This window comes from Stegodyphus dumicola, chromosome X2 (genome assembly GCF_044657685.1).
Source record: "Stegodyphus dumicola isolate Sdum_Otavi_A_Nest chromosome X2, ASM4465768v1".
Lineage (NCBI taxonomy): Eukaryota > Metazoa > Arthropoda > Arachnida > Araneae > Eresidae > Stegodyphus > Stegodyphus dumicola.
This window is the reverse complement of record NC_140781.1, coordinates 38605275-38622263: the sequence shown is the minus strand read 5'-3', so window position 1 is coordinate 38622263 and position 16989 is coordinate 38605275. Positions and strand designations below refer to the sequence as shown.

The 16989-nt window shown below is 36.4% G+C and overlaps 1 long non-coding RNA gene across 1 annotated transcript in view; it reads left to right on the top strand.

The window, feature by feature from the left end:
• LOC146992732 (uncharacterized) overlaps nucleotides 1-13633 on the top strand; it is a 29916-nt gene extending 16283 nt beyond the window's left edge. The window contains exons 2-3 of the long non-coding RNA XR_015039279.1: nucleotides 8670-8765; nucleotides 12868-13633. This is a non-coding gene — a long non-coding RNA (uncharacterized LOC146992732). The remainder of the gene's footprint in view (nucleotides 1-8669; nucleotides 8766-12867) is intronic.
• Nucleotides 13634-16989: the final 3356 nt, after the last annotated feature.

The window sequence follows — 16989 nt, the reverse complement described above, 5'->3', positions numbered from 1 at the left end:
ACCATTTATGCCATCAGTTTTCTAGTTCAAGTTTTCTACTTTTATATGTTTAATGTTGCGCCAAAAACCATGTATTTATTAATATAGCGTAAGTGTTAAATTTAATGAATACCACAAGTTTTGCATTGCAAAGTTAGATTAAAAATATTCTTTTCCAAGCAATCATTTGCCCACCAGCGGCCAAGCAGTAAAGTCGCTGAACACTGGTAGTTCGGTCCGAGGTTCGAATCCCGCGAACGAGCTGGCTGCATGGGTGTTTTCGTGGTTTTCCCCATGTGTAACGTGTATACGAGCCAGTTTTCTTAGAAAATCCTCCACGAAGGCATCCATCCCCTTAGGCTGATAGCCTTTGTGTGCTTTGTTATAATTAAATACGTACACCACACCGCCACCAAGCAATCATTTAGGATCCGGTAACGTATTAATTCATTTAACGTTAATTCCTATGGGGAAAATTGTTTCAGTTTACGAATATTTCGGGCGAAGAACTATCTTTCAGGAAGAAATTAATCTCGCGAACCAAGGTTTCTTTGTAAAAAGCAAGCAAATTAGAATTTCAACGTAAATATGTCATTAATATCCCTACAGCTGCGTAAAAATTGCAGCAGTTACCATAAACTATAGTTTCACTACGGTTAGTCATTTTAATAAATAGTAAAGGAAAGTAAAAATAAACATTTATTAGTACTTTTGCAATATTTATTACTACCTCGATGTTCAAAAGGTTCATGAAAAATGTTTATAAGACAGTTTTACTTGAAACGAAACATAAATTATTGCTTAATCGCATGCAAAGTGCCAAGTGGCGGAACGTACGCGTACGTGTTTTGCCTGAGGTACGCTGCTAATATTTCAGGGAGCATAGAGAGAATGCCTCTTTCAGTACCTGTTATAAAGAGCCAGTCACATTCAGGATAATTTGAATTATTTGAAAACATTCTTCCCGTAGAAAAGCGTTTCTTAATCCTTTTGATGAGTGGAATTCTTTTTGATGCCCACTTTTATCGTAAACCTCTGGTTTGCTTCAATAGTATGGTTTTAAGGTAGCCTTCTGTAATAAAAATGGCAATTATTTCAAATAAACCAAAATTTAACAATAAAACAAAATCGGGCGAGTATGGTGGGTTAATTTGAAAATTAAACCAAAAATTCTTAAAATAACTTAATAACATATTCAAACATGATCGTAAAATTGCAATTTTAATGACAGAAGAGGTCGAAGCGGTCGAAAATATACTTAATAATAGGATTTTTGGTTGAAATATGAGTCTTACGTTAGTTTCGGCATAATGTCTGTTGCGGTATTCTTTTTTTTTTTTTTTTTTTTTTTCCTCACTGACATGTAATAGGGAGACCGGAAAGTAATGTCGCCTTCTTACATTAAATTCACACGAATAAATTTTTAACACGTTTTTGTTTTTAATCAATAATGTAATCACCCTCGTTATCATCAACATTTTGCCATCTAATGTGCAGATTTTCAATCCACGGACCGATATAAATCAATTGGTTTTTGAGTAAAATATCTCAAGATGGCATTTTGGACATCATTCAAATTTTTTGGCACTAAGAAAATGTAGGGATCGGAATAAATGGAAATGTGAGTGTACGATATCGGGCGAGTATGGTGGGTGATGCAGCACCTTCCATCCCGATTCATTCATTTTTTCCAGTGTCCGTCTTGCATTGTCGTGTTGCAGAATGATGCCTTTTCTATTGACAATCGCCGGATATTTTTCGATTAAAGATTGGTTCACTCGATCCAATTGTTCACAATAAAGATCTGCATTAACAGTTTGTCCAGGTTTCAGCAATTCAAAATGAACAATTCCGCGAATACTCCACTAAGCGCCTTTTGGGGATGTAAACCCTTTGTAACCTCTATTAAAACTGCCTTTTGCGTTTTGGATTATCATACAGGACCCATTTTTTGTCTGCAGTAATGAAATGATCAAAAAACGGCTCCGTATGGGGCCGTTGAAGCAATACGTTGCATGTGATGGATCGGTTGACTTTGATCTCTTCGGACAGATTATGGGGGACTCAAACACCTGCTTTGCTTATTTTTCCATTCTGCTTTAAATGTTCTTGGATGGTCGACCAAGGTTGGTTAAGAGTGTTTGACATGGATTTGCTTCCACTTCTGCCCTTAGCATGTTGTTGTCGACATGCGCAGAAACGACATTACTTTCCGGTCCCCCTATTAGTTGCAAATGGTAAAAGTGTCAACAGGTCCATTTATGCTAATTTAGGATTTTCATATTTTAAATTGCGCCAATATTCACTAATGGCATTAATTAAAATTTTTCTTGTAAAAATTAACCAGATGTCATTTCAGTGAAAGTTTCGTACTATCCTGCTGGTCGTGCATTGAAAATAAACGAGTTTTTAATCCAAAATTCATTTTTATATTTAATCTGCTGTTCATTTGAAGAATACTGATTAAAATCTTCACTCAAACCTTTCAAGTGCTAATTAATTTCTTCAATAAATGTTTCCTTATTTCAACCTCTTCCTCTTCTGAAAATTCTTTTATTGTTTAGAAGCAATTAGAGTCATTGCAGCGCACACGAATTTTCCAAAATTTTATCGTTTTGTTTGAAAGCAAGAATTTGCATGTTTGCTCTGAAAGGTTAAATTAAGTTCATCGATCTTTGTAAAAATGTTGCTTCGATAGGCAATTTGAAGAAACCAATTTCTAGCAAATAATCGACTTTTTAATTCGAAATTATGTTCTGAAACATTCACGCACCACTTTTCTTAGCTCAAAAATACGGATTTGCATCTTTCCCCATGATAACCATCTGTCTTTACTATGTAAAAGAAGAGATCTATGTACACTTGCCATGCCCTCGCATAGTACTATTTTGAATAAGCGATTACTTGATTAAGCCGAGATTTTACGAAGTAAATGACTGTGCTAACGTCATTAAGAGCAATCTTGTAACTGGGACATAGTTGCTTTCCAGCAGATGCCTATCTATGGTTCATGCAGTGGTTTTAGAAATCTGTATAGCCCCATTAATTATGCCACTCATGGCCTTTGATCCATTAGCACTGATATCAATGCAGTTGCGCCATGGTATTTTATACTCTTCAAGAAACGAATTTAGGAGACCACATATTCCCACTCCAATAGTATGTGTTGGTAGAGATTTGCAAACCAGAAAATAATTCAATAATACATTTGGAGGGATTAACGATACACGAAACGAGCGTCGATAAACGTGCACGAAACGTATATTAACGATGCTGGTCACCTAACAATGACAATTAATATTGCGAGTCCAACTACATCGGTAGAATCATCTATTTGTAACGAAACGTTTTAGGATTTCAATCGAAAAGTAAGTTCATTTTTCATATTTATTCCTGAATTTCTGATGCGCTGAGCTACCCTGTCATTCAAAAGTAGGATCTTAGTTATTTCATTTTCTGTTTTTTTTTTTTTTTTTCCCCCATCTAACATTTATTTTACTATCTCTACAGCTGAAAGTTCAGTAAGATTTTCCTCAACTGAGTAGGCTTCCCTACTTCCTTATTATTATTATTCCCTTCATTGAGCTATCTGATAACTGACTAAGTAAGAAGCTTCAGTTACTTTTCTGGTCACCGTTTTCATGGTTTGAACCACAAACATTTTGAATTTTAATAGTTGGCCACACTTTTGAATGCAGATTTCATCAATGTTTAATTTACACTGGCCACAAACAAATTCCTAATGACGACGTATTTTAGCTGCAGCCATAGAGCTCGTTGGGAGAAATTTACTGCATACAACAGAGGATTACCATCATTTTTCATGCAGACATATAACATACAGTTACAGTTATACAGTTATACAGACATATAACTTTCATTACACTTGCAAAGTTTTTAGTAACTGTTCTGAATTGATTACTTGTAGAAGTATTAACTGGCCTAACTATTTTGGGGCAATTTCATTTGCATCACTCATTATTACCATCATTATCTTTAGCAAAAGAGCTAGTCGTTGAGTCCGAAGCAGAAGAGTTAAGTTTCTCAATAGAACGCTTTAGAGAACCTTTTTTCAAGCCACCTTTCCATCCTGCAACAAAATATCGAAAAAGATTCAAAGACAAAAATTACAGTGATAGCTACCTTTAAAGGCCGAATAAAGTTTAAATGTTCACTTACGTTGCTAATATTATTAAAAGCGAACTATAAAACATAAACAAACTATTAATTCAGTTTCTAAATCATAAAATTTCAGATACAGAAGAAGGAATCCCGTCTCTATCTGCTCTGGATTACGTGCACTTCATAAAGAACAGTCCTTCATCAAGCAAACTTTAACATGTACTGCGGATCACCTCTGGGTGTATAATCATTAAAAAAAAAAAAAAAAAAAAAAAAAAAAAAAAAAAAAAAAGGTTGTCAGTTAGGCCTGGTTGGATTTCTTTAAAATTTCCGTTAAGGCTTCCGAGGTGTTGTGTATTTTACTTCTAATCATATGAAAGAGTATGTGTGATATGATATTTTAAGAACCTGTAGAGTTTATCAATAAGCCAAATCTTAAAAGCGTCCACCAGCGGCCGAGCGGTAACGTCGCTGAACACTGGTAGTTCGGTCCGAGGTTCGAATCCCGCGAACGGGCTGGCTGCATGGGTGTTTTCGGGGTTTTCCCCATGTGTAACGTGCATACGAGCCAGTTTCCCTTAAAAAGTCCTCCACGAAGGCATCCATCCCTTAAGGCAGATAGCCCTCGAGTGCTTTGCCGTAATCTAATAAACCAAACCAAACAAAATCTTAAAATTAAAGAAAATAATAATAAACACTTTGTAACATTCCAATATGTTAATTCAACCAGTTATTATGATTTAGATCTTTACTATCATTTTTCCCTTCTGTATCCTTGCCAGAATGCAAATTAGACTGAGTATTTAAATTGCGGTTGTTGGACTCTGACAGCACGTGTTTCTGCCTTTTGAGACCATGTTATTATGCTAGTTAGCTCAGGTTGTATTCTTCGACTTTGCATTATAGTTGTGGATATTTAAATCGTCACGCCGGTGAGCAATTTGAGCCAACTTCGTGTTAAAGCATTTGTGTAGCCTTTGGCTACTAGTCTTAGTTTTAATTTTACATTGGAATTTACTGTTTCTTTATTGGCCGATTTTTAAGCACTAATCGTGCATTTATGTTCCAGTTTTGACTTAGCTCAAAGATTTGTTTTAAATCCTTCTTAAAGCTTTGTAGTTCTTTTCAAAGGAGCGATAATTCGCTCTTATGTCTGTTAAGAGTTTAGACTTAGTTTATGCTACCAAAGCAAGTCAAACTTTGTATTTTATAGGATATACATTGACAAGTGACAGTTATGTCCTTTTAATCGCAGTATCCTACGTATGACATGATGTTTTAAAAACCAATAAAGTTTATAAGCAAAAATTTTTAATTAAAAACTTTCAATTAGTTTATATTTTATGACACACAACGAGAAGACACTATTATGCTCTGCTATTCGCAGCTCCCTTTTTATATTTTTTATTATATATTTTATATACATTTTTTACCCTAAAACTGTTAATGAAAGCTCAAATGTATCCCTGTTTCTCGTAATTTCACAGAAATATTTCGAGAGAAGCTAGGTTAATTGCATAGTATTTATACTTTGCTTACATGCTTACAGTTAGACATAATACTCGAAAACTAGTATACTTCAAAATGCCTGAGTGTCATTTGGATGACTTCTGTAATATAAATTGAAAAAGTAAATAAATGTATTATAAAAATATTGGTCCATTTTGGATGACTTAAATAATAGTTATGCAATAAAAATATTTTAAATATGATATATTTAATAAATTTAAATTTATTCGTTAAATTTTATGTCCTTGACCTTCAAGAAGGGGTGATGTTTCTGACTGATATTATAAGAAAAACTGAAAAGTAAGCAATAACTCCACTGAACCTGAAAATGCTTCCAAATTTCGCACATTTGCAAGAAACTAATAAGGTCAACAATGCCTGATAAACTGAACTTGTTGGCAGTTGAGGATTCAGATCTGAATATGTGAGCCTTGGTATTTATAAAAGTTAGCCAATTTCATATCAATATGTAAATCATCGTATGTGGGAATCAGTGCCTATTATAAATTAAGAACAAATGTTATTCTCGATTGCTTGGTATGTTTACGTACTAACTTTTTCTATTTTCTTTGTAAGGATTATGCTAATTTTATTAAGAATTAAATTTTAAGTTAAAGTTCCTTCCATGTCAAATTCTTAACTTCAACTTACTACTTCCGGCCAGAAGGTAGTTTTAGAATCACGCCTGAGTATATAATGAGGAAGAGCGGTATTTAACCGCGAAGTTCTCTGGCCTTAGCGAGAAAGAATGATTCTGATTTACGCGTGTCTGCGTTTTGGCCACTCTCTCTCTCTCTCTCTCTTACACACACACACAAGACTGTTATTACGCTCGGCCGTACTCAGGCCCTTGATAAGCTTCGTAGTCAAATAAAGTTAAGGGGCCAACTCGATTTGAATCTTGATAGCTTCGGCTATATTTTTTTAGTTAATATTAGTCTTAGTTTAATTTTTAGTCTCTTAAGTTCAAGTCCAAGTGTCGGCTTTGATTGTACACTCCAAGACGGAGTTTTGTTAAATCTTATTGTAGTAATGAAGGGTTAGTTTATAAGGTATTTCTCCCACTTCCCTAGCGTCCCTTCGTGGTGTAACGGTAGCAGGCTGGGCCGGTATTCCAGAGGTCCGTGGTTCGATTCCCGGCGAAGGCGGTTGCATATTTTTCATCTCGTCTGCTTTAAAAAAAATACCTAATGACTCTACAAGTGGCGCCCGAACTAAAAGGGTTGTGAATGATGATTCTCGCACCCAGGATTTGACGACTAGGTCAACTAAAACCCTAGTCACCCTTTAAGAAGGGGAGTATATAAGGTATTTCTCTCACTTCCCTAGCGTACCTTCGTGGTGTAACTGTAGCACGCTGGGCCGGTATTCCAGAGGTCCATGGTTCGATTCCCGGCGAAGGCGGTTGCATATCTTTCATCTTTTCTGTTTCCAATTAACCTAATGACTCTACAAGTTACCCTTCCATCTTGTTGTTTCTTGTCACACGAACTTAAGCGATTATTCGCTAACTAGTTTTTAAGATTCGTCACTTTCTACGGTAACTGAGAATTACACTAGTGAAAATCTTACATTTGGTGCCCGAAAAGTTTTTCAATGGACCATGTCTTTAGAATCCGGGACGTTTGCGTTGACCCTTCCGACTTTTTAGGTCCCTCAGACATCCACGAATCCTATGGAAGGGTTTGGATTTATTTTGGAAGCGATGCGGGCCTCCATGAAGCCAACAGTAACATTTGACGGCAAGGGCTCAGTTCTGACGTTTTTGGAGCAATTGGACCTACACTTCACCTTGCACCCTGTGAATCAGCTGCAAAAGGTGACCTTCGCTACTACAGCCTTAAAAGGTCAAGCCCTCAACTGGTATAAGGGAATAGGGAAGTTCTTGTTGGGGGACCCAGCATCTGAATCATATAACTGGGAAAATTTCAAGTCGGCATTAGTGAAAGCATTTCCAGTAGTTAAGGATCGTGCGAAGCTAGAATCAGAATTGTATAATAAATACCAAGGGCGGTTGTTTCGAGGATTTGACGGAGTTCATTTTAAGAAAAATTCATATTTTTAATTTATTATACGGGAAAAAGCCCGATAATGAACTTATTGAAGTAATTCTACCCCGTCTACTACCGTCAGCCCAAGACTTCCTCGAAGTCCGTAACCCGCAAATGCTAGAAATTCTATTCCAGCTTGGCCCACCAGCGGCCGAGCGGTAAAGTCGCTGAACACTGGTAGTTCGGTCCGAGGTTCGAATCCCGCGAGCGGGCTGGCTGCATGGGTGTTTTCGAGGTTTTCCCCATGTGTAACGTGTATACGAGCCAGTTTCCCTTAGAAAGTCCTCCACGAAGGCATCTCTCCCCTTAGGCAGATAGCCCTAGTGTGCTTTGCCATAATTAAATACACCAACACCTATTCCAGCTTGCAGTGAAATTCCAAAGGAGAAGAAACTCGGAGAAAGCGCGTGCAAGTCAGTTTGGCCAGTACTCAAGGTTTACTTCGCAAAAGAAACCGCAATTTCAGTACAACGCGTATCCGCAGACGGGTAATAGTGAAAAGTTCAATAACAAGAGCACAGATAAAGCAAAGGGTGGCGGAAAGAAAAATCAACAAAAAGAGGCAGCGGGTAACCAGAATTTAAACACATACCGGTGATCGAGAAGGGCAACGGTCACCGAGTGGGAAGGAAGACCCCTCAGAAATTCGTTTAAATACAGTGGTGGTACAAAATCTAGCTATGCCGGAGATACAGATTTTGGTAAATAATGTACCAACCACTGCACTTCTGGACACAGGGGCGCAATGTTCATTCCTCTCAGAAGATTTTTTTAGAAAGTATTTTCGTCCTTACAGACTGTTTAAAGCCACGGGATAAAAAGTAATTGCCGCCCAAGGCAAACAGTGCGAATGTTTGGGGAAAACCGCACTGCATGTTCAGATTAAAAACGAGGTGTCAAAAGTTAATTTTCTAGTCGTGAAAAATTTACTCAAGTCCGTTATATTGGGGGGTCGATTTTTTACGCGTATCCGGCGCAAATCTTAATTTTCAGAATTCTATGTTTCAGGTGCACATGGACCCTGTAGAAGAAGATGAAGTTTCCATGCCGGAATTGCGCTTGGACCATCTAAAGCTTGAAGAGAAAGAGAAGATTGAAGGACTGGTAAGAAAATTTATTTCTTTGTTTAACGACAAATCTTGTTCTTGTCAAGTAGTTAACCATTCTATTGATACTGGGAATGCCCCTCCAGTCCGGTCAAAACCTTACCGGTATGATAAAATGAAAGAAGCAATTTTTGAAAAGCATATTGAAAAAATGCTAGAAACCAAAATAAGCGTGCCAAGCACGAGTTCGTACGCAAGTCCGGTGGTCCTTTGTAAAAACAAAGAACGGGCTACCGCCTGAACACCCTGACGCGTATAGGTTTGCAGTTGATTATCGTAAGTTAAACAGTATAACAAAATATCCCACGTATTCCCTACCAATAATTGACAAAATAATTAGAAAAATTCGCTCGACGAAGTTTATGACAACCCTAGATTTGACTTCAGGTTACTTTCAAATCGCCGTTAAGCCGGAGGATGTCCAAAAGACAGCGTTCATTACTAAATCAGGCGTCTATGCCTTCTTAAAAATGCTCTTTGGTTTAAGCGGAGCGCCAGCTACGTTTCAAAAAGCTATGGACGTAGTCTTGAAGCCAGTTTTAGGTAAAAGCTCAATTATTTATCTTGACGATATCATAGTTACCAGCGAAACCTTAGAGGAACATTTGAAACATTTGGAAGAAGTTTTTGCCTTACTTAACGAGGCCGGTTTCAAAATAAATGCAAGAAAATGCAAGTTCGAGGCAAAGGAATTGCGATACCTTGGATACAAAATTTCTAATAAGGGCATAGAGACTGATGATTCCAAAATAAAGTCAATTAAAAGTTATCCTCCCACAAATATGGCTAAAAAATTGTCTTCATTTCTGGGCTTATGTCCATATTATAGAATGTTTACAAGGGATTTTGCAAAAATAGTTGAGCCTCTTCTAGTGCTAAAAAGAAAGAAAAGTAGATTTTCTTGGACAGCCAAGGCGAACACCGCTTTTGAACAACTAAAGAATGCCCTAATCAATGCCCCAGTCCTTAAATTTCCAGAAGGCAAACAAGGTCTAGAGATTTCAGCGGAGGCATCCGATTATGCAGTTGGAGCGGTGCTCTCCCAAAATGGGCAACCTATAGCTTTTTTTTTCGAAAATCTTGAATGCTACCCAGAGGAACTATTCCGCTACTGAGCGAGAAACGCTCGCTGTCTAATTAGCAGTTTAGAACTTTCGTGTCTACTTCGGGAAGTTCTCCGATAACGGTCTACTCAGATCATGCGGCAGTGGGTCGCTTGTATTCAGGAAAAAATTTATCGCCTCGCTTGATGTGGTGGACTTTAAAATTACAGGAATTGAATCTAATCATAAAACACACACCGGGAAAAGGAAACGTAGTCGCCGATGCCCTTTCACGAATAAAAATTGATGAAGAGGGAAACACAATCAAGTGTGCTATGCTCACCTCAAGAGTTATTGAGTCCCGTGATACAATAGTCGAAAAATTGAAAAAGGAACCGGAATTTAAAGATATTTACGCATACCTGGAAGATCCTGAAAAGTTTGATATATTATATAGCATATAGATTTAATGGCTATTCGCAGTAGGGCGCAGCATTACGACAAACTGATTATTTTATACGAAATTAATAAATGATCATCAGGAATACCGGCCAGTGATTCCAGTGAATCTATGTTTGAATATTTTAGAAGAACTGCATGACTCCCCGGTGGCTGGTCATCTCGGAATTCGGAAAACCGTGCAGAAGGTCGGCGAAGCGGTTTACTTTCCGCAGTTACAAAGAATAGTTACGGCGTATGTTAAGTCGTGCCATTTGTGCCAATTAATTACAGCCCGGCCGGGTATTTAAAAAATAAAGACCACTTTTCCAAATGCGATTGTTGGCATTGATTTGCTCTGACCTTACCATTGAACAAAAATAAATAAAAATAGATATTTGTTAACAATAGTAGATCATTTTTCAAAATGGGTAGAAACAGTCCCTCTTAAACGAGCTTCAGCTAAAATAGTCGCAGATTCATTCTTAAATAAATATATTTTAAAATGCGGGGCACCACTAAAAGTAATATCAGATAACGAAAAACAGTTTGTTAGCAGTATATTTAAAAATTTGTGCACAGGACTTTGCATACGCCATCTAAAAATGGTACCATATAGACCGCAGTCGAATATAGCGGAACGCGTAAATAAGAATATTGCAAAATTTATCAGGGGATATGTGAAAAATTTTCATGACCGCTGGGACAGCTGTATCAATGAGTTAGGTTTTGCCTTGAGAACCGCAAAGCATGATACTACGCAGAAGAACCCCGCGGAGTTACTTTTAGAAAGAAAAATCATAAAGCCTTTGGATAAGCTGTTCTTTGTACAACAGAGACAAGAAGAATTCAAGTTAAAAGACATTCAGAAAATTATCGACGAATCAATTAAAAGCTCTGATATAGCAAGACAAAAGCAAAAAGTCTATTGTGATAGAAATAGAAGGGAAATGGAATATAAAGTGGGACAGAAATTTCTTAAGTTGAAATACTCGGTATCATCTGTAACCGAAAACAGAGTTGCGAAGTTTGAGCCCAGGTTTGAAGGGCCGTACATGGTCGAAAGAATAAGAGAAGCCGCTTTTTATTTAAAGGAGGAAAATGGCCAACAACTGGTTGCAAATATTGATCAAATCAAACCATACTACAGCCGTAATGATTTTAAAGTTTTACAGGATTTATTACAGGATCCTGGAAGGGAGGAGAGAAGGCAGACAGCTCAAGAGCACAGCTGGGGTCCCCCAACAAAAAAAAAGGAAGCAGAGCCAGCAAACTTCGACCAGGAGAATCCATTCCAGTAATGCTACAAGCACACGAAAAAGGAGGAAGTTAGCACTGAGAGATCAACGAGCCAGAGCCGAGGATTCTGCGGAAACTCCAGTATCACTGACCAGGAGAGGAAGGCCTGCTGACAAGGTTCCAGTAAAGGATAGATTTCAACGAAGGGTGGAAACTAGACGGAAACCGCAGTTTCCAGCAGCAACAACTACATGGGATGCCCAAGGAGGTCCAGGATGGAGACCGAAAAGTCCTGTGGGGACAGCCGTGCCTGACCAAGAAGTTAGAAGGGCCAAGAGAAAATTCAAAGACCCTGAAGAACGGATATCCCCACCGGAGCTAAAAAGGAAATTGGCGTTCCAGAACCCGCAACCCTCCCGCAATAGTCCCAGATTCCTAGACAAGGGGCAGAAAAGGAAAAGGTCGGAAGCGAACGGCGCGGAATATAAAAGTTCGAGAAGAAAGTTGGAGGTCATCAGGTTCCCGACGTTTGAGCAATTCTGCAACATCAGAATGCAGGAATACAGAAAAAGATAAGTGAAAATTTCTTTGCTTATTTTTCTTTGAAGTTCAAATTATTTCATCTTGTTCTAAGTTGCTAAAGATGTTTAGAAAAGTTAAATCGCAGATAGCGAAAGCTTGATTGTAAATGTTGGTAGTCATAGATTTTTATGTTAGCAATTTGGCGAAAAGCTACTAGCGTTACTTTTGTTATGAACTCGCAAGTTGCAAGAAGTAAATTGTGAATAAGTTTAGTCGGAAGACTCTTAGAATACTAAAATCTGTTAACGTAAAGTTAAGATTTCGTGTAAAGATGGTAAAATTGTAATTAAGCAACTATGACTGTTGATGTAAAGTGAATTCAAAAGTGATGTGTAAATATTTAAATGTTCATGTAGAAATGTTTAATCTTTGTGTTGAAATATCGTAAAGTTAAAATTGTACAAAAGATAAATTTTGGCCTCGGTGTATTTGAATTGTGAAAGAACTGAATGTTAGTATATATGTGTGTTTAATGTTAATCTCTTCAGTTAACACTTTTAAAAGTAAATATAAGCTTTCGCTTACTACATTAGGAAAGAGTTTTCGTGTAGGGAGTCTTGTAAGGTCTTGTGTGTCTATTTTAACGAAGTTAGATGTTGTGTAGCGGTAGTTTTGTTCGCGGTAACACGACATAAAATACTCGAAGTACATTTCAGTACATTTGCTGAAGAGCATGGGGGGAAATAAAACTGTAGTATGAATGAAAGTGCATGAGGGTCAAATGAGGAAAAAAAAGCGTAATTTTAGGAGTTATAGAAAAGCTTTGTAAAATTCCTTACTAATGACATTTCCTTCCAGATATGGAATGATCAAGACCTGACTTAGTTGTAGCCGAATAAAGAGTCCATTCAAGAAGATGTATGTCCAGAGCAGAGGAATTGCTGTAAAATTTTATTTTTCCTAGCTTTAGTCTAGCTTTTAGAATTGTTGTAAAGTTGACCCTAAAATCAGAACTTTAAAGTGATTTAATTAATTCAAAAGTTTGAAGTGTGTAGTTAACGTAAAAATTTTTCAGACTTTAAAGTCTTAAACAAGGTCGTTTTGAGACCTTATTTTTCGAGTATTTAAAGTGTGGTCGAAGCTATGTAAGGATTATGTTAATTTTATTAATAGTTAAATTTTAAGTTAAAGTTCCTTTCTTGTCAAATTCTTAACTTCAACTTACTACTTCCGGCCAGAACGTAGTTTTAGAATCACGTCTGAGTACATAATGAGGAAGAGCGGTATTCAACCGCAAAGTTCTTTGGTCTTAGAGAGAGAGAATGATTCTGATTTACAAGTGTCTGCCTTTTGGCCCCCCCCCTCTCTCTCTCTCACACACACACACACACAAGACTGTTATTACGCTCGGCCGTACTCAGGTCCTTGATAAGCTTCGTAGTCAAATAAAGTTAAGGGGCCAACTCGATTTGAATCTTGATAGCTTCGGCTATATTTTTTTTTAGTTAATCTTAGTTTTAGTTTAATTTTTAGTCTCTTAAGTTCAAGCCCAAGTGTCGGCTTTGATTGTACACTCCAAGACGGAGTTTTGTTAAATGTTATTGGAATAATAAAGGGTTAGTTACCCTTCCATCTTGATGTTTTTTGTCACACGAACTTAAGTGATTATTCGCTAACTAGTTCTTAAGATTCGTCACTTTCTACGGTAACTGAGAATTACACTAGTGAAAATCTTACATCTTAATTCATATATTTAAACAATAGAGTAATGAGGAAATTAAACAGTTGTAACTTTGAAATTTTAACAACCAGTTGAATATAACCCTTTTCATAGCAACCAAAGTTGTCTAGTACATATTTATTTGCAATGCTTACAGCTTCACAGTAGTATTATGAGAAACTTAGACATAATTACTTGAATCTAACATTTCACTTCGAGAACAAGGGCCAAAATGTTTCGACTGCCATGCACTGTGCCAATGCCTGAAATTTAAACCATTTCATAAAAAATCTTTAAAAGGATGATGAAAGCAATGAAAAATCTTAGATCATAACCTGGTCGTTTACACAAAATATTTTGTTACATTTTTTTATCAATAAAATAATATGCTCTTCAGTGTTGAATGAATTAGCTAGCAATGGGGGAGATCCAAAAGGTGTGAAACCACATCGAATTTCTTCTCTAACAATATTTATATTACAGCATTTTTTATGGTCTTACGAGGCAAAAACGAGAAAACTTCAAGCAAATTCATGTATATAAACGTAAACTAGTATGTTTTACATTTGTTATATTTCTGTGCATTTACCGAAAAAGGAAAACCAAAATGTTATTTAATACTTAATTCACAATTTCCTGTTCTATGAAATTATTTTTAAAGTAATGAGTGGTGGTGTGGTGGTGTATTTAACTATGGCAAAGCACACTAGGGCTATCTGCCTAAGGGGAGGGATGCCTTTCGTGGAGGACTTTCTAAGGGAAACTGGCTCGTATACACGTTACACATGGGGAAAACCACGAAAACGCCCATGCAGCCAGCCCGTTCGCGGGATTCGAACCTCGGACCGAACTACCAGTGTTCAGCGTCTTTACCGCTCGGCCGCTGGTGGGCTTTAAAGTAATGAGAGTTTGATAGTTGAAAGTTCTATATAAAAGATTTTCGTGAGCTTTACCAAGTATATCTGCCGTAAAATGTTTTAAAAGTTCTAATTTTGATTCATGGAATTTTATGATCTCAGTTAAAGAAAAGTCATTTTAAAATATTCTTTGAAAGCCGATCTGAGTTCATTTCCAGGTCGAAGTTAGATAAGGCATCAGCTGGATTAACTTTTTAATTTTATGGCAGCTGACAGGCTGTCCTATTTAAAAAATAATGGGATTAAGTATAACAGAAAAGGGGGGGAAAGGATTATTCTATAGCATCCTTTTTGTCTTTTTATAAGAAATAAAATTTTTTATTTTTTTTATTTTTATTATATTTAAATTTCTCTATTTATTTTATTGTTACGAATGATTATCTATTAACTGAAAACATATTTTCAACAACTTTATCTTTTGCTTCTATATTCTGTGTAGTCAACTTGACAGATATAATCTTGACAGTGGTTGACAGACGTAATTTTTAATCTTGTTTTCGTGTTGCATGTGCACCTTTCCTATAACTTGCATGTTAACACAATTAGATATAGCATACATGAGAACAATCTGAGTGTAGCTTATAACATTAAAGTGCAATGCTATTTAACCCTTCGCAAAAAAAAATTAGATACATCAGATATACTTTAATAATATTTTAGGATTATTAAAAATCATCATCAATTCTTACATGTTCTATCTGCCTTTTAAAAATTGAAGTTGTTATATTTGTTCTTTCATCAGCTTCTTCTGTTTAATAGATATTTGATAATATAAGGATTTAAGTAAATTCGAACCAGTTATATTTCATATTTACCAGTTGATTAAATTAAATCATATTGCTTTTACTTTTTACATTAACTTCAAATAAAACGTTTCAGCACATTTTGACTTAAAAAATGATGTGATCACTTGCAGAAAAATTAGTAAAGTAAAATGATTCAAGTGCACAAACCTTGCCTCAGTTTTATTTGTAATACAATTAAGCTGTACCTGCTTAATAGTTTTTTATACTTAATAGCCTTTTAAAGTTCTAGTAAGTACTTAATAGCCTTTTGAAAACGATGCGTTCCTTTAGAAAAAATTAGAACAGTGAAGAAACAAATGCTTTTATAAAAATTTTTTTCTTAATTTTACATAATGTTCAAATTTAGAAAGATTTAAAAAAATTAATTACACCATGGTGAACTTCTGCATGTGTGTTTTATGCATATGTATGTTGGTATAAAGGATGATAGTGTGATATATACGGGGTGATCAGCGAATAAGCCCTGATTTCAAAATTAAATATCTCTACAACAAAGATGGATAGAATTATGCCGTAAACTGCATGTTTATTAGAAAAACTGTAAAACTGGTGTACAAAAGTTTAGAAAATTTAGTTACGAAAATCGTTAACAGATGGCGCTCTAATCGCAATGACCTATCAACAGCCTTTAAAAATGTGCCTTGAATTCAAAAGTGATCAGTACGACTGTTGGCTAGTGAAAAAAGGCTGAATGTTCAATTGGCCCCGATGCGAAAGCCATTCGCATGCTCTTTGAAAAATTGGAACGGAAATATTGGGCCTAGGCAAACTGTAGTCACTCCTGAAAATTCAGCCAAAGTTTCTGGAATTGTTCAGCAAAATCCTAGAAAAAGCATCCGACGGATGGCATCAGAGACAGGTTTGAAGTACACGAGCAAGCAAAAAATATTAAAAAATAGCCTACAGCTGTTTCCATACAAAATCCAAAGTCATCAGGCCATACCCATGAAAGTTGTGCAACAAAAGGTTGACTTTGCGAATCAGATTTTTCGTACAAGAAATGATAACTACTGAACCTTCCGTTACAAATTTGGAACAATTTGTCAGCACTCAACTAGCGTTGGAGGATCGGCTGGTTCATGCAAGATGGGGCTCGACCACATCGAACAGATAAAGTTTTTCGCTTTCTTCATGAATAATTTGGAAATAGAGTAATTGCGTTAGATTATCCGCAATTTACTGACACAGGAATAGCTTGGCCTCCATATTCTTCAGATCTGAGTCCTTGTGACTTATTTCTGTGGGGCGCATTGAAAGACACTGTCTATCAAAACAATCCCGCTACTCTAGATGAGCTTGAATCGTTGATTGATGTTGCATGTGATTCCATTTCCGTTGAGAAATTGCAAGACGTGATGTCAAATTTCATTGCTCGTTTACGCCACCTCATTTTTTCGAACGGTGAACATTTTGAAAAAAATTGTATTTTGATTGCAAAGGCTGCTTCACTTTATTGTTTTTTTTTTTTTTTTTACTTCTTTCAGAGAGTTTTCAGCGCAGAGCGCCATCTGTTAACGATTTTCGTAACTAAATTTTC